The sequence below is a fragment of the Cervus canadensis genome, chromosome 20, assembly GCF_019320065.1.
Source record: "Cervus canadensis isolate Bull #8, Minnesota chromosome 20, ASM1932006v1, whole genome shotgun sequence".
NCBI lineage: Eukaryota > Metazoa > Chordata > Mammalia > Artiodactyla > Cervidae > Cervus > Cervus canadensis.
The window spans coordinates 32,872,654-32,898,379 of record NC_057405.1 but is presented as its reverse complement, the minus strand read 5'-3'; the positions used below and the strand labels follow the sequence as shown (position 1 = coordinate 32,898,379).

General features: G+C 38.7%; 1 long non-coding RNA gene across 2 annotated transcripts in view; it reads right to left on the bottom strand.

Annotated features, from left to right (window-relative positions):
- LOC122422857 overlaps positions 1 to 4,504 on the bottom strand; it is a 68,352-nt gene extending 63,848 nt beyond the window's left edge. Inside the window, exons 1-3 of one of the 2 annotated variants that reach the window (XR_006263986.1) lie at positions 3,405 to 4,504; positions 2,853 to 3,116; positions 2,202 to 2,329 (exon numbers count right to left, since the gene is read on the bottom strand). This is a non-coding gene — a long non-coding RNA (uncharacterized LOC122422857). Of the gene's footprint in view, positions 1 to 1,766; positions 2,330 to 2,852; positions 3,117 to 3,404 lie in introns of those variants that run through there. The other variant, XR_006263985.1, reaches the window with a different exon arrangement.
- Between the last annotated feature and the right edge of the window lie 21,222 nt (positions 4,505 to 25,726).

Below are 25,726 nucleotides of genomic sequence, written 5' to 3'. Positions count from 1 at the left end.
TTTCTAAGCTACAACAAATGAAAAGGCCCAAGGGCATTTCCAGAGTCTCTGGAGAACATGCTGAAGGGTAAAAAGAAAGTCCATCAGTCCATCATTGATGCCTTCACCTAAGGAGTTTCAAGGTGAGAATGAAAGTGTCTGGTGGAAAATATTGGTAACTTCAGTGTTGATTTTATTTAGTGATTTCAGAGCAAACAATTCATTGCTAAAATAATGACAAACATCATTATCTTCTTTTCCCAGGAAGAGATACTGAAGCCATGAAAACATGGACAAATGCCCTTTTCTTTAGGACCTGATCAACAATGTGTCTGTTTTCTTTATTTTCTTCACAAATGGGCATGGTCATCCATGCTTCTTACCTGGGGGGTGAGCCGCTATCCTCCAAAAACCCCCTGCTCTGGCCCCCATCACATCACAAATTATGCCATGGGATCTTCCAAAATAATATAGTTGGGGAAGAACCTCAAGTGTCTGGTGGACAGTAGGGATTTCCTCACCTCTTAGTTCCAGTCCAAAAATTTATAGTGTTATATATGACTATAAATTCACAAACATGCAAATGTCCACTATCAGAAAAACTATCTGCTGCCCCGTGTTCCATATCACTTTCAAGCCCCTTATTCTCACATTGACAAGGCTCATAAACTTGGAGAAACCCAGAATGTTCTCTGTAAGCTAAGAAGATTCCCTGAACGATCTCTTTGGAAATCATTAAAAATTATATTAGTACAAACTACCATCTAACATTAAGAATTAGTCAATGAAAGAAAGAAATGCAGCCAAATTAAGCAAATGAGCATGGTTTGAAATTCAGACAAGCCCATTGGAGAAGAAAATAAAGAAAAAGACCTAAGTTCAGGTCCAATATAGGCTTTATATTCCTATAGCAGTTTTTCTTTCTTAATATTATAGATGTTTTTTATATCTGCTTATTATCATGGCAAAGACATTCACTGTTCAATGTGAATAAAAATACATCTAGAACCTAGTTATGCAAGGTGCATATTAGTTACTCAAAATAGTGCCTTGGAATAAATGAAAACAAGAAATTTATATCCTCATTCTTACTTCACAAGAAAACAAAGGAAAAATTAAAACCTGAGTCTCAGAGAGATAAAGTAATTTACTCAAGGATACCCAGCATTATGGCAGAACCATATGCTTTTCCTCAGCTGTGAAAACTTCAGCTACTGGTAGAAAAACCTATTCGTGCTCTCTTCTGGGAGAATACATAGCTTAGATATCTACTTTTCACTACATATTTTAAAACCATTGAGCATTTATTTCCTAGTTCATATAATCCATGATGTAAAAGAGGGAGGCCTCAACAGGAATGATCGGCAGGAACATTCTAGAACTGATTTTTAAACCTTTGTTTTGTGAGCTCCTTGAAATGAACAGTGATCTTGGGTTGCCACACAGGTTCAATACCAACATTATGACGGGCTCACCAATTGTTTAGTGAGGATGACGACGTGGATGACAGCAAACGCTTGGATAGCAGTGACTACAGACTCATTGCTCATTTCTAGGAATACACACTTGTTGCTAGCACATCTCATTCACACAGAAACCCGAGGAGGAATACACTACCATCTGCACTTTACTGATGAGCAAACTAAGGCACAGAGAAATTAAGTAACTTGCCCAAGGACACACAGCTAAAGTAGGTAGCTGAGCCCAGATTCAAACCCAGGTGGGTTGCTTGAAAGTCTGCGCTTCAGGAGCTCAGTTCTGTTCTCTGTGATGACTTAAAGGGCTGGGTCAGGGAAGTGGGGTGAGAAGGAGGCTCTGGAGGGAGGGGAAATATGTATAAATATGTATACTTAGAATTGATTCACCTTGCTGTACAGCAGAAATACAAAAAAAACATTATAAGGCAATTATCCTCCAAATAAAAAATAAATACCAAAAAAATTAAGAAAATAAAGTGGAAATCAATCATATGTGTGTGTGTGTGTGTGTGCGTGTGTATAAAGAAAGTTTGTTCTTTCATACTCTATTGCACTGCCTTGGGGAAAATGGCAAAATGTACCATTATTCAGCAAGTCACTTGGCAAGTCTTGGTCCCATAGATAACACACAAGAAATGCAAGTTGAATTAAAGCAATTAGCCAGACTTGTATTTTAACAACTATGTCAAAGAATACAGACTAATGACACAAGGTCCCCTCAGAGGAAGATTCCTTGATACATACCCATAGCTCCCTTTCTGTTCAATATTTACATCGCTTGAATGAATATACAGAAGGTGCACTCATCCAATTTACTGACAACAAGATGAGGGATCTTGCAAAGGTGCAGGATGAAATAACTTGAAAGGCATCTGTGGAGCACAAGTATTGAAAGGAGAGCAAGTCGATAAAACATTCAGAGGGCAACACAGCCCTTCCTGCATTCTCCACCAGCATCACTGCTTTTCTCCTCCTCTCCCTCCATAAGCCCTGCTTCCTTTTCTTTATTTCAGGCTACCACCTGAATCATGGCATATTGACAACTTGCCATTTGCAATGTGTTTGCTATAATTCAGGAATACTGAAGACAGTGACCTTTGTGGTCCCTGCCACCTTCTGAATACTAAACAGTCCCCCTATTGCCCAGGGGGATAAAAATGAAACAGCTAGGACAAAATTATCTTTCTAATTCCCCACCGTCTCATGAGACTTTTGAAATCACTCTATTACAGTTATATAATATAGTGAATAATATACTTAATGCCAGTAAGCTGCCTTCTGCTCATCCTCTGAACACATTCAAATGTAACTGCTCGGTCATTTTAAATGCATGGAGTGGCAATCTGCACGTATGAATTCTCGGTAGTTCCTATTTAAAAACAGAAGATGACTCACCAGGCTTTCCTGTTTCTGTAAACACCGCTGAGTGCAAAACACTCGAGCCCTGTGTGTTTTCTCTGTCACTTCCAAATGGTCCCACCTGATGGGGCGGTTTATCGGTTTAAGCCAAAGAGCATCTCATTGAGACGAAGGCCAGCGTCTGGAAGAAGCTGTTTGTGCATTTCCGGTGGACCGATGCCCGCCTCGTTGCCTTCAGATTCAGGGAGGTGCCCGGTGCTGGTACTAGGCCTGCTCCGGCTCCTTTCACGGCATCCACAACTGAAGTTGGAGGGCACATATGTAGCAAATGAACGAGAGACAACAGTTAACAAATCCCCCAAGTTCTACCCTTTCCCTAACAGAGGTCAGCCTATATCATAGTGCTTTCTTCCCCTCTACGTCAGCCCTGCTCGCCTGCCTGACCCCCGAGTCCCGCACCGTTAGGAAAACACACCCGCAAATCCCCACGTGGACACTGCAGACAAATATGCTAGACTTGGTTTATCAATAGGTTTGAATTGACTTGGGGGGGGGGGGGGGGTGGAGGAGGCGGAGCAGGTAAGATACCTTGAACAGACAGCATCACTTATTCATGCTCCTCCATGCCTAAAGCAGTTTGTTGGTTACAACGCCTGCGAACACTGCAGTTGAGCTCATTTCGAAAGAAAAAAAAAAAAAGGAAGGAGGCCACTGGAAAATGTTTCCTCCCGGACAGACACACTGATGAAAAGTTGTTTGGTGCACGTCCAGATTTCTGTCTCTGGTTGAATTTTTCGTCTTGTTTCTCTTGGATGAGCCCCACTCTCTGGGTTTGACCATTGATCCATGCGCGCGGCTCACTCTATTCCGAAGCTGTAGATTTTGTTTTGAGAGGGGCAGACGTTGCACCTGGAAAAACTGCCTAGGGAAACTGCGGGATTGTTTTATTAACTCCCTAAGCACAGTTTCTATCCTTTACAACTTGCTTGAGAGATTGTGCTAATCATCAAACACTTTTGCAGTGAGCAATTATAGTTCACAGACTTTTCCTTGCTTTGCTGCAAAGGCATTACAGCTCAAATTGATGCCAAAACGCAAGGCTAGGCATTCAAATGGGGAAGGGGAGTTAGGGATTTTAGAACTACCTCAATCACTCCTGTAATTTGCAATGCCAAGGAGGGAGCAAATGTCCTCATGTAAAATTCAAAAGAAGTACTGGAACAATATCTCCCATGGCAACAGCTGTTTTAGAAGTTCCAACATGATTAACAAGCATCTGTTTCATCTTTTCCTTTGTTTCAAAAGCACACCACAGCCTGCTCAATCTGCAGGTTGAAAGAGCTCAAAGACTAGTCACTAAAGCAAAATGTGATTACTATAGATTTGTTTTACTTTTCTGATGAGTTCAATTACTTGCCATATTATTTGTCAGCTATCCATGATGAAATGAAGAAGCTGATTGTTATAGAGAGTCCAAAAATATGAGCAAAATCAAGATGCTCTATCTTCATGAATATTGATATTGATTCAGTGACCAGAATAAGCGTCAGTGTAGTAATGGCTGCTAGAACTTGCTGTCAGCGTACAATTGCCATCAAGACCTTTGACTTCTGGGCAGATTCCACAGCTTGAGCTCCCAGGAAGCAACCTCTGAAAAGGAGGGTTTCTTTCGGCATGCTTTTGGCACCAACACCTGTGGAAATGAGTAGATAGCAGAGAAATTTATCTGCACTGCAATTCCAACCCCACAACAGCCTCAGCTGACCCCACAGGAGTTCTGGAGCTAGAAGATACTGGAGAGACCAGCTGGGTCTTTATACCCCATGGTGCTTAGCCAATGGCTGTGAGCTGCTCAGGGCAGGGAGTTTGATATAGTCCCTAAAGAAGGATGCTAACTGGTGCCTTCTTCCAACATCACTTGCAGCAGCTAAGAGAGTATTTCCTGTAATCCAGTAAAGGGATCTGAGTGGTACCTCACACAGTCCACCAAGCATGTAGGCAGAAAATGTAACACTCATGATCTTTTCACAGAGGGACACAGAATTGAAAGAATGTAACACCCAAACCAAGCTCAGTCCATCCATATAACACCAAAAATTATCAAATATATCTCAGCTGGGAGTAAATACAGCTCAGAGTTATAGTATCTACTAGTTACTTAATATATCTGGAAAAAGAACAGATTTAAATGTACTGAATTCTTATAAAAAAGTAAATGAAATAACTACTTCAGAGAAGAAAAAGATATTAAAATACAATTACTCAAAGCATATGGAAATGAAAATATTTCCCTGTGTCAGTGTCTAACATAAACTCTCATGCAAATGTTATTTTAATTAACCAGCAGCCACATGTGCTATAATTGTGCTTAACTTGATAAATGTACCTTCTATAAATGTCCTTTGTTAATGCAAATGCCAGCTATATTAATTATCATTTTAGAGTGAGCCCTTGATTAAAGTGTGTGTGTTTAAAGCACAATTTGGATATACAAGCATTCTGTCTCATTATGAATATTTATAGACAGTATTATTTAGCAATTATTTGTATCTTTACTTGACGGAAATAAAATGTAAACCTTCAAAGACACTGGGAATTAATGTACAGATTTCTTTTCAATAAAGAAACATTTCATAAAAGCTAAGCATAATATTTTGAATCACTGCACGCTTGAATAGGTCATCATTTATGTGATATAATTAATAACATACATATATACATACTATGTTGAAAGTAAATTATATGCAATTATTCTGTAAATTGCACTGCAAGATTTAAAAAAGAGACATGAAGAAAATGTATGACTATCTTTTGTAAGCTATAGAAGGCCAGAGTAGGACCTGAATCTCTTCTCACCACTGGGTCTCTGGGTCTTAACAAAACATTGCACACCTTCAATACAGATTTGGTGAATGTTGAAAGGATTATAAATCTGCTTTTTAAAATGGCAAGTTGGCTTTCCCTGGAAAACACGAAGGAACCTGGTTATTGGCTGTTTTCCAATTTAGATTAAAAGGTGAAATAAACATTTTTAAGTGGCATATTTAAACTTACATATTCTGGTTGGTGTAGTCTTTCTTTCTGTCTTATTTTATAGACTGGGATGGATTCTTCTCTCCCTTAAATACAAAAGATTTGTTTCCATTGCAAGAATATCAAAATAAAGCCTAGTTCCAACTTTAATACCATGTTACCTAGTGGACATGTAGACAGCAAGAGCTAAATGTTTTGAAGAAAGAAATATGGAAATGTTGTTAGCAAGGTTAACAAAAACAACACCTAGACGTTTAACATGCTTGCTCTACACCTGTTCATTCTCAAATTTCCCAGAATGTTTTTAGAAAACAAATGAATCTTTCCCCAAAAAAAGTAGGAAATATTTAAAGGAAAAAAAATACAAAATGCATATGTACATAGAATTGCCAAAGTCCAGCCGTGTTCTGACAAGTCACCAAGATAAACACAGAATGAACATGATCTTAAAAAGTTGCAAATGAGTATGTTTTGCCAATTTGGAAGTACCAAAATCCAACCACCCCCAGGACCTCAGCACTATAGTTACTCTACTCTTCTCTAGAAATAGAAACATAGCCACTCTGTATTTATGTCCTATTAGTGGCTAAGTTTTGGAAGTCTTGCCAAGAGGATTCCAGAAATGAAAAGAAAAAGAAAAGAAAGAAAGATTTTGTATGAATCATCTGTTATAATCCTCTATAAATCTACATCATTACCAAAATATGACCAAAATTGCTATATAAATACCCAAGAATTGGAACTGAAGAAAAGAATGGGGTATTATGTCAGAATTCAATTAGTTCTAATATGGTAGGAAAACCACATTCATCTGAGAGTCCACCCAAAAATGAAAAGGGTTTCTGTTTTTATTTGTTTGTTTGTCTAATGGTACACTAGCTTGAGCATAAGACTGATTTAGGAAAAGATCCATTGCACAGGTTTACACCTCTTATTGTGACCACACCAGTGTGTGGAGATCTGCTTCCACTTTTCCTCAACCTGCATCTCAAGGTTCATTTTAAATGGTCAGGGGACTTCCCCGGTGGTCCAGTGGTTAAGACTCCATGTGGTTAAGACTTCCAATGCAGGGGATGAGGGTTTGATTCCTGGTTGGTGAGCTAAGATCCTGTAGTGCCTGTGACCAAAAAAATTTTTTAAATAAATACATCAATAAAATAAATAAAAGAGTCACTACTTTTAGAACATATATAGGCAAGACTATCATTCATCTCCATCATAATCCTCAAGAGAAAAATTGCATTTATTTGTAATATTTATGTTGGTCTAATTTTCCTCTGGGAAATTTTTCAGCCAAATTATATACTCTTTATTACAGTTTTGGATACAAATACACTTTTTATTTCTTTGAGTTTGAAAGTGACTAAAAGTCACTCAGGAAAAAACATAACTTGGTATTTTTTCTAAGATTTTACTTCTAATCTTATTAGTTTCACAGATTTTACTTTAAAAAAAAAAACTACTCTAGATATTTGGATAGTAACACTTTCTATCATACCCAGTAAGTTACCCAGGACCCAGGTGATCGAGTAAAATGTTAATATGGCACAAACACATCTATCACAGCACTAGCAACTATAAAGAGCCCAGTCAATGCTACATCAGAATTGTACATAAGCAATTCCTGCTAGTAGCATGGGTTAAAACCAATATGTCAGGCCCTGAGTAGGAAAGAAAGTTTTTTTAACTGATCATCTAAAAGATGTGACTCTGAAACAATTTTCTGAGGTATAAGTATATAAACACAATTCACTCACTCCATCCTAAAACCAGAACAATTAGTGAAAGTGTGATAGAATCACATATAAAGGATGGTTTTTCAAAAGATAGGACTGAACAAGATTGAAAATCCTAGTCAAGACAAAAGTGCTGTATATACATGTGCATATATATATTCACACATATATAAAAGTATATGCATGTGCAAATTCTGCCATGAACTCCGTTTTACAGACAGTAAAATCAAGTCTTAAAAGTAATGGCTCAAAAACCCATTCTCAGGCTGTCTGACCCCAGAGCTCACATTCTAAAACAGTGATTATGTAACAGCGAGAAAAACATACATGCATGGTGTCACTCATTTCTATTCAATGGTATTTATATTATTCCAGGTTTTAAAAAATAACAGATCAATCTGTCTTTTCATTGGCACATGTAATTTTTTAGAAGGAAGACACTACAAATATGTGGAACAGCCAAATACTTAGAAGTACTGTATGATTAATGTCCTTGCTAAGTATTATAGACTAAGAGCTACGTGGAGGTCGGAAAACAAGGCAATAATATGAACTGGAATAGTTATGAAAAGGCTTCACAGAGACAGTGAACTTGAACTGGCTCCTCATATTGAGTGAAAATTGGACAGAAGAGAGGATATTCCCACTTGGAAGAAAATTACCCAAGTAGCTTTCAGCACAATAAATAAAATTACAGGAACCACCTTAGTTGTATAAAACACAAAGAGCACAAAATGTTGCATAACACTACACTACCATTTGGAATAATACTAATAACTAAGTTAAACAATACCATTTTTAATACTGTATGGTTCCATGTTGATGAGGTTCAAAAATAGGCAAATCAAATCTACTGAAATAGATGTCAGATTAGAAGACGATCTTTAGGTAGGGGGGCATTGATTGGGAAGGGGCATAAAGAAACCTTCTGGGGTGCTAGTAATGTTCTTTGTCTTGATTTTGTAATTACAGATGTACACGAAAATTCACAGAACTTAACATAAGATTTGGGCATGTAAAAACTTACTATTTGTGAGTCACACTTCATTCAATACCTGAGTAAGGGTAGTATCTACGGTAGACCTCAGGGTTCTTAGTACAATGTCTATTTAACACTAGAAAAATCTTTCAAGGGACTTCCCTGGTAATCCAGTGGTTAAGACTCAGAGCTTCCAGTGCAGGGGAGGCAGATTTTGGATGTCTGGTTGGGGAACTAAGATCCTACATGTCGTATGGTATAGCCAAAAAAAAAGGGGGGGAGGAGAAAGAAAGAAAATGCAAAAAGAAAAAAAAAAGGAAGAAGAAAGAAAGAAAAATCCTGTCTCAACTCTGTTCCTCACAGACGAAGCAACTGGTATACCAAACAGATACAAGGACTTGCCCCAAATCACCAGGACATTCAGGGACTATGATGGTTCCTATTGTTAAAATTTTTTCCATTCTTTGGTAATGCATCCAAAATATATTTAATGTGTCAGGTATTCCTAAAAAAGAAGATCCAGATGTACCATTGAATTCTCAGTAATATTTGTTTACCATTTTCCATATTGTTTATCACATTGGTCACATTTATTTTTCCCCATTATTCTTGACATCTCTATACTAGATTATTCAAAATTTTCCTTTATTCTTCTTCTTAACTTTCATACCTATAATCAATCTAACATATTTTCCCAGAAGATGCTTTTTAACATGTACAAATCTAATCATATCCATTTCATAGAAATACCTAGTAACTATACCTGTCTTCAGATTTCAAAGAAATTTCCTCTATTCCTGAGGAAATTGTCTGGAGTCATTCTATATTTCTTATATTATTAGTTAATAGATATAGCCTTTGCTCTTTCACTCTATAGATAGAGAAGGAAATGATGTAAGTAGCAAATACAAATACCTAGCTTTGTTTAGTTAAGAATCTTCTCTCTCATCCTTTCATCTAATTGACTTGCCACTGATCTTTTCCTGAAAAACTGTTCAGATAGCATTCCTCATTCTATCCCCCAACAAACACCCTCCCCCTATTGTCAAGGACTTCTGACACCGTGGCAACGAAATCTACCAATGAGAAAATTGCTAGGTGTTTTTCCTTTGCCTGTTTTTCCATTCAAGTAGCTCTCAGTTCAAAGCTACATTCTCTAAGTTCTATACATGATACACAAGTGTATCTTTTTGCAGGGGTCTTGATTTTACCTAGCTATGTTAAGGTTTACTGAAAATCTTTAGATCAATCCACATGCCATAACACAAGTGCATAACCTCAGAACAATCCTTTGGGATGTTCACAAACAACTGTAAAATGACCCAAGTACAAATGTTCCGAAGATAACTAGACAGAAGGTATGGGCATACTTGCGGTCATATTCACAGATGATTGCAATCTCAGTTTCTGTTAACACAGACTATTATTTTACCTGTAATTGGAAACATCATATTCTGGCAAAAAGCCACTTCAGTTATCTTCAGAAGGATAGTTTATGGTCAAAAGCAGCAGATGCCAGAACATTGCTAACCATGGCAGATTTTTCTCTGGTTGAATTTGGATCATGTTCCTCTGTGTTGGTGTAAGTATGACAATTCAGAGAAGGTAAATTCAGAGACCTCTTATGGGCTGTGTCAGATTTCTGCCACTGCCCCTTCAGGCCTACTTCCTTCCAGATCTTCCCTGTTCTTTGTCTCACAAGGCTGACTAAAACAGACCTTATCAAAGAGCTCCCTTGCCCTATACCTTCCTGAAGGGTTGACCAATGGGAACAGCAGTAAAATACTGGAGGACTAAAGGAGAATGAAGTCTGGACACCTTTTTTCTGGGCCCGTCAGAGGAAGATCACCCCAGCTTGCTCAGCACCTTGAATGAAGATCACTTCCACAGGTTGCCCTTCCCACATTGTCTCTAGATTCTACCAACATGCCACCACCTGACTCCTTCAGGCCTAAGAATCATTACAAAGTCTCCACCAGCCCCAGGTCCTCAACTACCTAAATATTTACTTGTATGCTACCCACTTCTGGAGAGGGAGACACGCCATGTGGCTTGCAGGATCTCAGCTCCTCAACCAGGGATTGAACTCTCACACTCAGCAGTGAAAGTGAGGAGTCCTAACTACTGGACCACCAGGAAATTCCCTCCACATCTTTTAAAATGACCTCTTTAAATGAAACAATGCCATTTGCTGCAACATGGATATACTTGGTTACCATACTAGTTGAAGTCAGAGAAAGACAAATATCATATGATATCACTTATATGTGGAATCTAAAAAAATTATATAAATGAACTTATTTATACAACAGGAACAGATTCACAGACTTGGAAAACAAACCTATTGTTACCAAAGGGGAAAGGTACAGGGGCTTTGGGGGGATAAATTAGGTGTTTGGGGATGATGTATACACACTACTATATTTAAAATAGGTAACAAACAAGTACAAAGAACTCTACTCAATAGTCCATAAAACTTATATGGGAAAAGAATCTGAAAAAGAATAGATATACGTATATGTATAACTGAGTAACTTTTCCGTACACCTGAAACTAACAAAACATTGTAAATGAACTACATTCCAATATAAAATGAAAAAATTTAGAACAGACAATGAAGTGAGCGACTCCAAAAAATAAGCTCCCTATTACCCTTTCTTGAAACTACCCAATTTGGGTGTGTTATATGCTTTGTACAGGAACCTTTACTGATCATTGAGTTCCATTGAGTAAGTAAAGGTCATTGTTGGAAATTTGGTCCCTTGGAAGAAAAAACATTTGGTTGCTCTCTCTCCCTTCTTCCCACACTCCAAGCAAGCAAAGTAGTACCATGCCAAGTGAGACCAGGCTATTGCATCAACCAGATTGCCATTCCAACCCTATGCCCTAAATCTCTTGTTTCTACCCACTGAATAAAAAATTGGGGTGCTTTATCCACACCCAATAAAGTGACTGACATATTATAAGCTTATCTGTAACTCTATTTTAGGGGAAATTACTTTAACCCATAAATCCTTGAAATTAAGTACCAATACACTAGTTATTCAATTTTCCCTATGTAACAGGATTTATGGACTAACTCATGATGGTGATGATTAGTGAGAAAGTGAACACTGGCCCTGCTGATCATTAAACGGTGATGCTTCTAACAGAATATCAACAATGCTTCTGTTCAGACACAGACAAAGTCGACAGAGATTCACTCGCTTCCTTTCATGGCTGGAGCATCAGCTGTGGAGAGTGAGGGCCCACCCTGTGCCAGACCAAGAAAGGCTTTTTGTACAACCTTTAGGGTTTGGACTTTATGCCATGACTGAGAGCAAAGTGATCGGATTTACATTTCAGACTCACCACTCTGGTAGTTATGCAGAGGATAGATCTAGTTATACATCTACTGCAAAAATTGCACACACAGAAATAATAATAATATCATGCAGTGAAGGGGGATACAGGTTAGAAGAGACATATTTAAGAAATAAATATGAAGTAAACTGTCAGATCTCAATGAAGGTGGATACTGAGGGAAGGAAGGAGCCACAGATAACTCCTGTTTGTCAGCCAGGTGATAGGTGGACAGAAATCATACTGAGAATCGACCAGAAGCAGGGGAAGGAGCTGAGTTAGTCCCATGAAGGTTTTACTTTGACACGGACTAAAAGTAAGAAGCCCATGAAACTCACAAGAAAATATAAACAGACAGTGGGAACTGTATGATCCAGTGATTCCAACCTGACTATATATCCAGAAAAAATCAGGAACACTAATTTGAAAAGAAACATGCTCCCCAATGTTCATAGCAACAATTTACAATGTCCAAGGTATGGAAGCAACCTACATATTCATCAACAGATGAACAGATAAAGAAAATTTGAGACTTATTGTAGATATACAGGTGGAGCTAGTAGTAAAAAACCCACCAGCCAATGCAGGAGACATAAGTGACATGGGTTCAATCCCTGGGTCAGGAAGATCCCCTGGAGAAGGGCATGGCAACCCCCCCAACCCCCCAGTATTCTTGCCTGGAGAATCTCATGGACAGTGGAACCTGGTGGGCTACTGTCCATAGGGTCACAAAGAGCTAGACACGACTAAAGCAACTGAACACAGCACACGCACACACGCACACACACACACACACGTGTGCGTGTGTGTGTAGATATACATATATAGCCTGGAGTACCACAGTCCATGAGATAGCAAAGAGTCAGACACAACTTAGCGACTGAACAATAATGGAATATTATGTATATATTGTCTGTAATGGAATATTAACTTCTATTTATCTATAATGGAACATTAAACATTTATATAATGAATATACTTATATATAATAGAATATCCTATGTTATATATTGAATATTACTCAGTCATAAGAGAACGAAATTTTGCCATTTGCGGCAATGTGGGTGGACTTGGAGGGCATTAGGCTAAGTGAAATAAGTCAGACAGAGAAAGACAAATAGTGTATGATGTCACTTATATGCAAAATCTCAAAAATACAATGAACTAGAAAATATAACAAAAAAAGCAGATACAGAGAACAAACTAGGGGTTCCAGTGGAGGGGGAGAAATATAGGGGTGAGGGAGTGGGAGGTACAAACTATTGAGTATAAGATTGCCTCAAGGATGTACTGTACAATACAGGTAATATAGCCAATGTTTTGTAATAACTATAAATGAAAAGTAACCTTTAAAATTGTATAAAAATAAATTTTAAAATTAAATAAGTAAACAAAAAGATCCCAGACAGAGATGAAGTTGTTCCAGTGTGTGCAGTAAGAACAGCACTTGTGTGATCAAAGAGATCTGGAAACCCCAGTGTTTGAGATACAAGGGCCAAAACAGGACTGTAAGAGAGTTGGGGCCCTAACACCCAGAGAGGTCTGAGGAGAACCAGGAAAGACCTTCTCTCTACTTTTCCAGTCACCAATCTGCCCTTTATCACCCCTCACTCAATGTCCAGAAATTAATGGGACATTGACTTGGGATAATGGCAAAGTTTCTTTAATATAATTGTGCACTGAAATTTTCTCATGACCTGCAAACTGCTTCCCCTCAATTGGACAAAGTACTGTCCTCTGATCAAAGAATAGCTGGGTCCACCAACTGGGAGGACTTCCCAACAATTTCTGTACAGATGAATCCTAAGTGTGAGAGTAAGCAGTGTCATTTACGTTCCAGTATGCGGACACTACGGGCTTCCCTGGTGGTTCACTTGTAAAGAATCCACCTGTCAATGCAGGAGACATGGTGGGTTTGATTATCCCTGGGTCAGGAAGAGCCTCTGGAGGAGGAAATGGCAACCCACTCCAGTATTCTTGTCTGGGAAATCCCATGGGCAGAAGGGCCTGGTGGGCTACCATCCATGGGGTCGCAAAAGAGTCCAACATGACTTAGCAACTAAACAACAAGCAGGCACACAACTAATTCATCTTCTAAAATCCTCATACTAGTTTGTCAAAGCCCAGCTTTCCCTTTAATATCCCTTTAAAACTAAGTGGGGACCAATTCTGCAGAAGACCCATATATTCTGGAAGGACTTAGAACCTGCCTTTGTCCCCAGCCATCATCAAATTAGTTCCCTGTCATACTGAGTTATGGAAGAAATACATCAGAAGCCTAAAGAAGTAAACTGAGAAAGGGAGAAGTTGGGCAGGGCTAGAGTGATTCTGACCACAACAGATGTCAATAATATAAATTAAAACAACATTGCCACTGAACCAGGTGGCAGTGAGCTATTCTATACTGAATAGAATAGTACTTGCTCTAGGCCAGTCATTATTCCCGGTGTTTTACTCATATTTCCTCGTTTCACATTCAAGAGAATACTTTGAGTAGGAAATTGTCTAATCCTATTTTTAAAAATAAGACTGCGGGTCAATAAGAATCAAAGAGTCACATAGCTAAGGAGCAAAAGAGCATGGATTTGAATTCATACTTTGTCCAGCACTACAACTTACCCCTTAACCACCAAGCTACACAGCTCTCTCCCCTTCTCCACCTTGCAGGTCTCAATGCCAGGGGAAGGTTGGAGACTGAGAAAACGAAAAGAGATCCCGACTCTAGAGCACTAAAGATGGACCTTTGCTGTTGTCTTGCACAAGCCCAAGAAATAACCATAAAGCACAAGAAGGTTATATGGGGAAGCTTCCTGTCTAGTTTTATTTTTCACCTTGCTGGACACAAATACTCACCTCTATGCCTTTACCGTGGGGCTTCCCTGATGGCTCAGATGGTAAAGCATCTGCCTGCAATGTGGGAAACCCGGGTTGGACGCCTGGGTCAGGAAGATCCCCTGGAGAAGGAAATGGCAACCCACTCCAGTACTCTTGCCTGGAAAATCCCATGAACGGAGGAGCCTGACAGGCTACAGTCCATCAGGTCACAGAGAGTCGGACACGACTGAGCAACTTCACTTTATGCCTCTACCGTCGTTCTGTGATAGAACTTAATACAATCCAGATATTTTAAAAATGAATGTATAAATTTTAAACATATGATGAAGTGTCAAGTTAAAACAACAAACAGCTATTACATCAGGAAGGAAATCCGGATTCGTGTTAAAGTTAACGGAGACAAGGAAATTTAAGCTTCATCATGATGATGAAAAAAAAAATTAATAATGTGAACTATATATAAAGGAGGTGTTTAATAAAGGATTACAAGAAAAAGGAAAGAGGAAAAATAATTCAGGGCATGGAAAAGACGATTTTTTTAAAGCAATTGGTCATGAGCTTTGGGCAAACCAATGATGAAAGAAAAATAAACCAACACTCTTAGTGCCCCATCAGACCAAGTGGAGTATAAGTTAATCCATTTGGAGACTAAAGTTCCAGCTTTCATGGTGAGCCCTATGCTTTCTTCCAGTGTTTTTGTCCAAACTACAAGCCTTTGCAAGACATATAAAGAACAATCACACTTTTATGGTCCAGGAAGATCCTTCATGTGAGAACACATGCTACACCCTCATTACCCTGGAAAGACTTCTGTTCTCATAAAACTGGAGGAAGCCTTTCGACAGCCTAAAATCCAAGCCCTTATGGGAGGAGAGGTGTTTTTTAAGGAACACATCAGCAGTCTGTTGTTAGCCTCTTGCACGCTGACCCTTCTTGGGTTTAAGATGACCATTTTCCGAGAATAGAAAATCTGGTCTAAATGAGAAATACTCTTTAAAATTGCTTTATTGCTGTGTGGGTTTTTCTTTGTAATTATGGTTAAGTTATTCCATAAAATTTCCTGCTATGATAGTCCTGTAATGGCAATACAGTCCAACCAATTTTTTTATTTCACAGGAGAAAATGGTAAATGGGCCACAGAATCTTAAACTTCTTTTGCTGGAGACACTGGTTAGGTTTTCCAGAAGCTTTTGGTTGGGTTTTCCATAGGAATTGGCCTAAAGGCAAAGCTGAATTTGAGGTGTCCTAGAAATAGCATGAGAAAATGCCTTTCTAGCCTTATTTCCATCTTAAATAATGAGCAGAATCGTGTGTTGAAAGGGAACCGTTTGTGTTGGACTTGAGCAGTGAAGGAGTGAAAAAGGGAAAAAAATGGAACGACCAGAACAAAAGTAGGCAGAGTGCCTGGAAATAAATATGAATATATATAAAATATTTTAAAAACTTTAAAGATTTGAAAACTACTGAGCTCCCAAACTCTGAAAACAGGCATAATTTTGCCTCTCAAGATGGTATTTTAGAAAACACAGTCCATTACTACTTAATTTGAATCTGAATTATAACATATTATCATATGAAGCATTCTAAAATTCTCCTTAGCTCATTAAAGAAAATTAATTAGTTCTCCATCTTCATGATCTTCTTAGTTCTTCATCTTCATGAATAACACTTTAATTGTGCCCATGTATCCATGCCCTACCATAGTCTCCTGATTTCTCTTTGTTCTCTTTACTGAAATCAGGTGAAATAGTGGGTTTAATATAGTGTCCAGCTTAAGTTATTTAATTAACATTAAATGAATGTTAATTCACTCTCACCCTTTAAATTTCAACTTTAAACGTTCAAATGCAACTTCAGCTTCAAGTCCAAGTCCATAGCTGGTAATAAAGAGAGTGTGGTAAAAAGTGAACAGGTGACAACAGGCAGGCCAAATACCACTGGATGTAAAGTAAGTAATAAAAATATCATCCACACCCTCTCTGAAACTCGGTTTCTGTCTGTTATTATACGTTTAAGACTTTTCCATCTCATGGCACAGTGTTTCATTCATGAATGAAGAATGAAAATGCCTGGGTCAGACATAAATATAGCACCTGCTGTATACAATGAAGGAAGTGCTGTGTAGACCAGAGATCCTCCTATTTCTAGACAAAATGTAACCTTTACTTCTTAATCCAGCTCTCTCATGCTCAACCATGCCAGTGTTCTGATTTTGTCTCAAATCTACCTCTTCTTCAACATTTTTCAACCTACTGTGTGTGTACAACACGCCAATCAGAATGGACATCACCAAAAAAACCTATAAATAATAGATATAAAATAGAATAGAAATAAATGCTGGAGAGGATATGGAGAAAAGAGAACCCTCTCGCACTGTTGATGGGAATGTAAATTGATATACCCACTGTGGAGAACGGTATGGAGATTCCTTAAAAAATTAACGATAGAGCTGCCATATGATTCAACAATCTCTCTCCTGGGCATATATCAGGAGAAAACTATAATTCAAAAAGACACACGCACCCCAGTATTCACTGCAGCAACTATTTACAATAGCCAAGATATGGAAGCAACCTAAATGTCCATTAACAGAGGAATGGACAAAGGTGTGGTACATATATACAATAGAATATTACTTGTCCATAAAAAGGAATGAAATTGGGTTATTTGAGAGAAATGGATGGACTAGAGTCTGTCATCAGAGAAGGCAATGGCACCCCACTCCAGTACTCTTGTCTGGAAAATCCCATGGATGGAAGAGCCTGGCTCTAGTTCATGGGGTTACTAAGTGTCAGACACGACTGATCGACTTCACTTTCACTTTTCACTTTCATGCATTGGAGAAGGAAATGGCAACCCACTCCAGTGTTCCTGCCTGGAGAATCCCAGGGACGGGGGAGCCTGGTGGGCTGCCATCTATGGGGTTGCACAGAGTCGGACACGACTGAAACGACTTAGCAGCAGAGTCTGTCATACAGAGTGAAGTCAGAAAGAGAAAAATAAACACCGTATATTAAAGTATATATGTGAAATCTACAAAAATGGTATAGATGACCTTACTTGCAAAGCAGAAATGGAGACACAGAGGTGGAGAACAAATGTATGAATACCTACAGGGAAAGGAGTGGGGAGGGAGGTATTGGGAGATTGGGATTGAAACATATACACTATTGATACCATATATAAAATAGACAAATAATGTAAACATACTGTATAAGACAGGGAACTCCACTTAATGCACTGTGGTGTCTTAAATGGGAAGGTAATCCAAAGGAGAGGGGCTTAAATGTATATGACTGATTCAGGGCTTCCCAAGTGGCTCAGTGGTAGAGAATCTACCTGCCAATGCAGGAGCCTCGGGTTCAATCCCTGGGTCTGGAATATTCCTTCCCTGGAGAAGGAAACAGCAACCCACTCCAGTATTCTTGCCTGGGAAATCCCAAGGACTGAGGAGCCTGGTGGGCTACAGTCCCTGGGATTGCAAGCAGTCAGACACAACATAGCAACTAACAGCAGCAGCAGCGTGACTGATTCATTTGTTGTGCAACAGACGCTGACATTGTAAATCAACTATACTGCGATAAAAATAAACAAATTAATAATAATAATAAAAGAAAATGCCTGGGTCAGACATCAATATAGCACCTGCTGTAGATAATGAAGGACTAAGAGGGGATTCCCAGAAACTGGTACCAGGACAGACAGAATTCCCTCTTGCTCTTTCTTGTTACATCATGTAGGTGAGCTTAGGTAACTACTCAATTCTCTGAGCTTCAGTGTGTACTAGTATCAAAAGAGAATAATAATATCCATTGCTCAGGGTTGTGGTGAGGATTAAATAACATCATGGATGGGGAACCCTACACTTACAGATCCAAGTGTGGTCCTGCATCAGCAGTTTCTACAACGTCTTATTAGAAATGCAAGTTCTCAGGCCCCGCTCCAGACTTTTTGAATCAGAAACTCTGGCAAGGGGCAGTGCTGAGCAATCTGTGTTTGAAAAAGTCCTCCATGTGTAAAAAACACTTCCTTTTTTTTCCTTGTTTTTAAATTTAACGCGATCCTGTTATTTCCAACACAATGAATTCATATGTGGAACATGTCGACATGGATATCCGGATAATTCAGTTATAAAGTGAAAATGAAAGTGAAATCGCTCAGTCGTGTCCGACTCTTTGCGACCCCATGGACTGTAGCCCATGAGGCTCCTCCGTCCATGGGATTCTCCAGGCAAGAATACTGGAGTGGGTTGCCATTTCCTTCTCCAGGGGATCTTCCCGACCCAGGGATCAAACCCAGGTCTCCCGCATTGCAGGCAGATGCTTTAACCTCTGAGCCACCAGGGAAGTAATAAAACTTTTCAAATATTTGAAGGTTTGCATCACTTTATAAATGTGAGAACTAAAATGTTCAAGTGGGTTGCCCAAGTTTACACAACATTTTAAGATAGATAATATCATAAAATTATACACACATAAATAACTTTCTTATTCCTTGGCTTTGTAAACTTAGAGCTATAAGCCCAAAAGAAGTAAATAATACCTGAATCTACTAGGTTGAAAAGCTGTGGGCCAGTGTCATAGTCTTCTGGGCACTAGGATCCATAAGCTGTAGATCTTTCTAGTTGACAATTTGCTTTGCTGGGGTTTACAAACTTTAGGGTCTCGTCTCTCTCAACTATCCCATTTTCCTCTCCATTGATTTTTTGGGGGGAGCCACACCTCAAGTCATGTGGGATCTTCGTTCCTGACTGGGGATCCAAACCGAACACCTGCAGTGGAAGTGCAGATTCTTAACCACTGGGCAAGTCCCTGATGTGATTTTTCCTGGTTCTCAGTGACCTCAGTATTTTACTTTTTGACCTCTATTTGCATGTCATTTTAGAAAGAAATGGGCTTCCCTGGCTCAGACAGTAAAAAATCTGCCTGCAGTGCTGGAGACCTGGGTTCCATCCCTGGGTCGGGAAGATCCCCTAGAGAAGAGATTGGCTACCCACTCCAGTACTCTTGACTGAAGATTTCCATGGACAGAGGAGCCTAGTGGGCTACAGTCCATAGGGTCACAAAGAGTTGGACAGAACTGAATGACTAACACTTTCACTTTCTTTTTTGGAAAGAAACTAGAGAACCACAGAAAAGGTGTCACTTTTTAATCTAGGCTGAAAAGAAAGCTTAATCTATTAAGCTTTAATATTAAAAGAAAGCTTTAATCTACTACTGAAAACAAAGCTTCAGGCAAAATAAATAACATCCATACTGCTCCGTGCTATAGGTTTATCAAACAAATTTATCATTCAGCAAAAATTTTTTCACTGAATGTTGAATAAATAAGTTATTTCCATATAATGACCCTTGCCATCAATTTTTCTCATTCCTTTTCAAAAAAAGTATATACAGAAAGTTAAAGGTTCTTTTTAATGTAATTTAGCAATTATAACACAGACTTGAAAAGAGTCATTTGAGTTTTAAATATAAGTATTGAAATTACATAACATAGAATGGAATTCTATCTCCAAAATCAGGCAAAGAGCAGGAAGAACGTGAAGAACAATGGGAAAAATCAGAATCTGGATTCATTGTCAAGTTTATGCTTTATTTTCTAATGTCAGAACAGAAAGAGCTAGCAAATGCCTATGGATACAAGTGCAAGGACTGTAGCCCACCAGGCTCCTCTGTCCATGGGATTCTCCAGGCAAGAATACTGGAGTGGGTTGTCATGCCCTTCTCCCAGGGATCTTCCCAACCCAGGGATGGAACCTGAGTCTCTTACCCCTCCTGCATTGGCAGATGGGTTCTTTACCACTAGCACCACCTGGGAAATCCCAGAAGAAGGTTAAAAAAAAATAGGTAAACTAAGAATCACTCTATATCACCAGGGTTTCTCTTTTTTTTTTTTTTGTCATACATTGATATGAATCAGCCATAGATTTACACGTATTCCCCATCCCGATCCCCCCTCCCACCTCCCTCTCCACCCGATTCCTCTGGGTCTTCCCAGTGCACCAGGCCCGAGCACTTGTCTCATGCATCCCACCTAGGCTGGTGATCTGTTTCACCATAGATAGTATACATGCTGTTCTTTTGAAATATCCCACCCTCACATTCTCCCACAGAGTTCAAAAGTCTGTTCTGTATTTCTGTGTCTCTTTTTCTGTTTTCCATATAGGGTTATCGTTACCATCTTTCTAAATTCCATATATATGTGTTAGTATGCTGTAATGTTCTTTATCTTTCTGGCTTACTTCACTCTGTATAATGGGCTCCAGTTTCATCCATCTCATTAGAACTGGTTCAAATGAATTCTTTTTAACGGCTGAGTAATATTCCATGATCACCAGGGTTTCTTAACCTCAGCACTATTGACATTTTGAACTAGCTAATTATTTGTTGCAGGCATTATTCTGTGTGTTCATTGTAGGATGTCTAGTAGCAGCTTTGATGGTGGTATCCTCCTCAGTTGTGAAAACCAGGAGTGTCTCCAGACATTGCCAAATGCCCCTTCAGGGAACAAGTGAGTAAAAGTCGCTCAGTCGTGTCTGACTCTTTGTGACCTCATGGACTGTCCATGGAATTCTCCAGGCAAGAATACTGGAGTGACTAGCCTTTCCCTTTCCAGGGGATCTTCCCAACCCAAGGATCAAACCAGGGTCTCCAGCATTGCAAGTGGATTCTTTTCCAGCTGAGCCACAAGAGAAGCAAAACTGCCCCCAATTCAGGACCACTCTATTATATTAAATAATTTTTTCTTCTCCTGGAAAATAAAGGTCAAGTTAGAGAGGACTTCCTGGTGGCCCAGGGGTTAAGACTCCATGCTTCCACTACAGGTGGTATGGGTTCTATGTCTGGCCCAGGAAGTTCTACATGCTCTGTGGTGCAGCCAAAATAAATAAAGAAATAAAAATAAGCTTTAAATAAGAGAAGTTAGAGAAAGCTTGCAAAAAGGTAACACAGAAAACATACCACACATTTTTACCTTGGTTCTATAAAACACAAATTTTGTGAACTGCATAAAAAACAAACAGTTGCATATAAATCTGCTGTTTCAATGGACTACTTGTAACCCAAATGGATAAAAAATGTGGTTTCAGTACTTGTTCTGTAATCAGTGTCTCAGAAGCACAGCTGAGGAATGTCTTCACCATATCTTTTTATTTCCTGTATTCTGATGCTTTGACATTTGGAGTCTTGCTGTCCCCAGAGGGGCTGTCCCATCCAGGGTTAGCCAATTCCTAGAGATGGTAAACAACTCGCCCACATGTGTGCTTTTCAAATACAAACCAATTCAGAGTTCACACTTACACCATCTCCTTTACACTTTAGTCTTTGCACTCTAGGCCACTGTCCATCGTTCCTAATCCATAATCATCAGGGCCAGGTACCAGACACCTAGGGACATGCCCCAGACAGCAGAGCCTGCTGAACTTGTTCAGACTCACCAGCCGTAAGGTGGTTCACCATGCCTTGCCCATTCTTCCCGCAGAAACCACAATACAGGTCCTTGACGACAGTTCTGCCCCCTCCTGCTGCGTGGTAACCCGTCTGCTACTTCCCTGCGTGGCCCCCACTGGAACGGTAGTCCCCCTTCTCCTGAAAACTGAGTAAACAACCATCTTCTTCATAGGAATTGTCTACTGATTTGTTGGTCTTACTCTTCTTCAATTTGTTATTAATATACTCTATTTTGAATCAAGGAGCATAAGTCACATGATAGGGTCAAACTCCAATTCTGACAGTTCCAAAGGAACAAGAGTGATCTGATACCCAAACAAAAATGATACCTTAAAAAAAAATCTTCTTCTTTTCTGCTCTGTCCATGTTTGTTTGTTTGTTTTTTAAATTGAGGTTAGTTGCTTTATAATCTCATGTTAGTTTCTGTTGTACAACAAAGTGAATCAGTATACATATATTATGTATACATATATACATATGCATACATATATTCCCTCCCTCTGGGAACTTCCTCCCTCTCCTCCATCCATATTTTAATTGATTCTTTTTTATCCTCTTTATTTGCTACTGTTATAGTTTATCAGCTTTGTTTCAAGGGTGTTTCTGAGCAGAGACTTAGTGTGCATATAGGAAAATGTATGAAGTTTGGGTAAAAATTAATCTAGTTTTGAATCCAAAGTGTGTTTGAATCCATAGTGTGCTTTGGGGTCTTCTTTTTTCATCCACCTGTTTCTATTTTCCTATTTGTAAAAAGAAAACAACACAAAAATAATAATTATGATATGTGGTTATTTTAAGAATTTTATGAAGTACTGTTAAACCCTTATTCATTTAATAAAATGTCACTTATTGTGAACCAGTCACTGCCCTGCTCTTATGTGATACACAGGATCATGTCAGGGAGACAAAAGTAAATCAGTAAATAAGTAAATAAAAGAGAATTTCAAATGAAGGACACAGAACATGTTAAAGTGTCATAGAGGGACAGGCCTGCTTGGGATGTGCTTTAGATATGATGTCAGGTAGACCTCTCTGAGACCACTGATAGGCCACCTGACCCCAAACAAACTTCTTCTCCTTTTTAAGTTTTCAATTTGGTACCTGTACAGTGATTAGTAATTATGTACAGTTGTGAGAGTTCAACCATAAAGAAGGCTGTGCAACGAAGAATTGATGCCTTCAAATTTTGATGCTGGTAAAGACTCTTGAGACTCTACTGGACTATAAGGAGATTAAACAAGTCCATCGTAAAGGAAATCAACCCTGAATATTCATTGGAAGGACTGATGGTGAAGCCAAAGCTCCGATACTTTGGCCACCTGATATGAAGAGCTGACTCATTGGAAAGGACCCTGATCTTGGGAAAGACTGAAGGCAAAAGAAGGGATGGCAGAAGATGAGATGGTTAGATAGCATCACTGACTCAACAGACATGAATTTGAGCAAACTCCTGAAGATAATGAAAGACAAGGGAGCCTGGTATACTGCAATCCATGGAGTCACACATGACTTAGCGACTGAACAACAACAAAAAAGTGTAATAAATGTATAGAATTGTTTTTAGCACATAATAATTATAAGTACTTAGCACACAATAAAGTATTAGCTATTACGATGGCAATATTAAAGCTTATATAATTCTCAATGCAGAATGTGGGGTTTCTCTCTCTTAACAACTTCTTTTGCAGATTTTAGCAAGTTCTAATCTGAAGAATCCTTCTCTGGAATGAACCAATAAGTCTACCTTTAATTCTATCCTTAAGCAAGACATTTTTAAAATTTTTCTCTTATTTTGGAGTATAGTTGATTTTAAATGTTGGGTTATTTCCAGGTGTATAGCAAAGCGATTCAGTTATACATATACATGTATCTATTCTTTTTCAAAATTTTTCCCATTTAGGTTATTACAAAATAATGAGTAGAGTTTCCTGTGTTTTATAGTAGTTCCTGTTGGTTATCTGTTTTAAATATAGCAGTGTGTACATGTTAATCCAAAACTCTCGATCTCTCCATCCCCCTCTACCCTTCCTTCCTGGTAACCATAAACTCATCCTCTAAATCTGTGAGTCTGTCTCTATTTTGTAAATAAGTTCATAGCCTTTCCCTTCTCCAGGGGATCTTCCCAATCTAGGGATTGAACCCAGATCTTCCGCATTGCAGGCAGATTCTTTACTAGCTGAGCCATAAGGGAAGCAGAAAAATGGTATAGATGATCTTATTTCCAAAGCAGAAATAGAGACACAAAAGTAGAGAACAAATACCAAGGGGTGAATACCAAGGGGTAAAGGTGGTGGGAGGAATCTGGAAATTGGTATTGACACATATATACTGTTATTACCAAGTATAGAATAAATAACTTGTTTTAGCATACTGTATAGCTCACAGAACCCTACTTAATGCACTATGGTGACCTGAATAGTAAGGAAGTCCGAAAGGGAAGCGGTATATGTATATGCTTCTCTTGTGGCTCAGCTGGTAAAGAATCTGCCTGCAATGCGGGAGACCTGGGTTCGATCCCTGGGTTGGGAAGATCCACTGGAGAAGGGAAAGGCTGCCCAACCCAATACTCTGGCCTGGAGAATTCCATGGACTGTATAGTCCATGGGGTCACAGAGAGTCAGACACGACTTATTTTCACTTTCACTTTCATACGTGTATGCATGGCTGATTCATTTTTCTATACAGTAGAAACTAACACAACATGGTAAGGCACCTGTACTCCAACAAAAAGTAATTTAAAGAAACAGACACCTTGAAGACAGGAAGTAGCGTTTGCCACTCATTTCCTAAACAGTGTTTTAAAAACCACTGGTTGAACAAAGAAAAGATAGAACTACTGATGAAGAGATTTTTAGCTACGGTTTTTTAAGACTCACCTCCATCTCTCTCCAAATTTTTCTTCCTCTCTTGTTTTTTTCACTTGGCCAGTTCTTTTTTTTTTTTTTTTTTTCCATTTATTTTTATTAGTTGGAGGCTAATTACTTTACAATACTGTAGTGGTTTTTGCCATACATTGACATGAATCAGCCATGCCAGTTCTTGCAGGTGAAAACAGTCTCTATCCTTAAGTAGATTAAATAACTCTCTTAAATTTAAAAAAAACACACTTTAGTAACAAAATATTTATTTGCTAAGAGTTTCCAGATACTTCCAGCTAAGGTGCTATGTAATCAAAATAGGAAAAAGAAATTTAAACAGTGTAGAAATTGTTAAGTAGCTATATGCTTGAAGTAAACAATTTAATGTTTAATACCATTCTTATGAAAGAAGAGTAATCCTTTAGGTAATCCATCCTATTCACCTGTATATGGAATGACAGGCACTTTAGGAAAACCCTAATCTTAAAAATAATAACTTGGAAAGTAGTAATATTAAACACATACAACTTACCAAGTACCAGGAACTTTTCTAAATATTTATATTAATTGAGCATGTGTGTGTGCATGTGTGCTCAGTAGCTCAGTCGTGTCCAGCTCTTTGCAACTCCATGAATCATAGCCCAGACTATAAAAACCAGATTCCTCTGTCCATGGGATT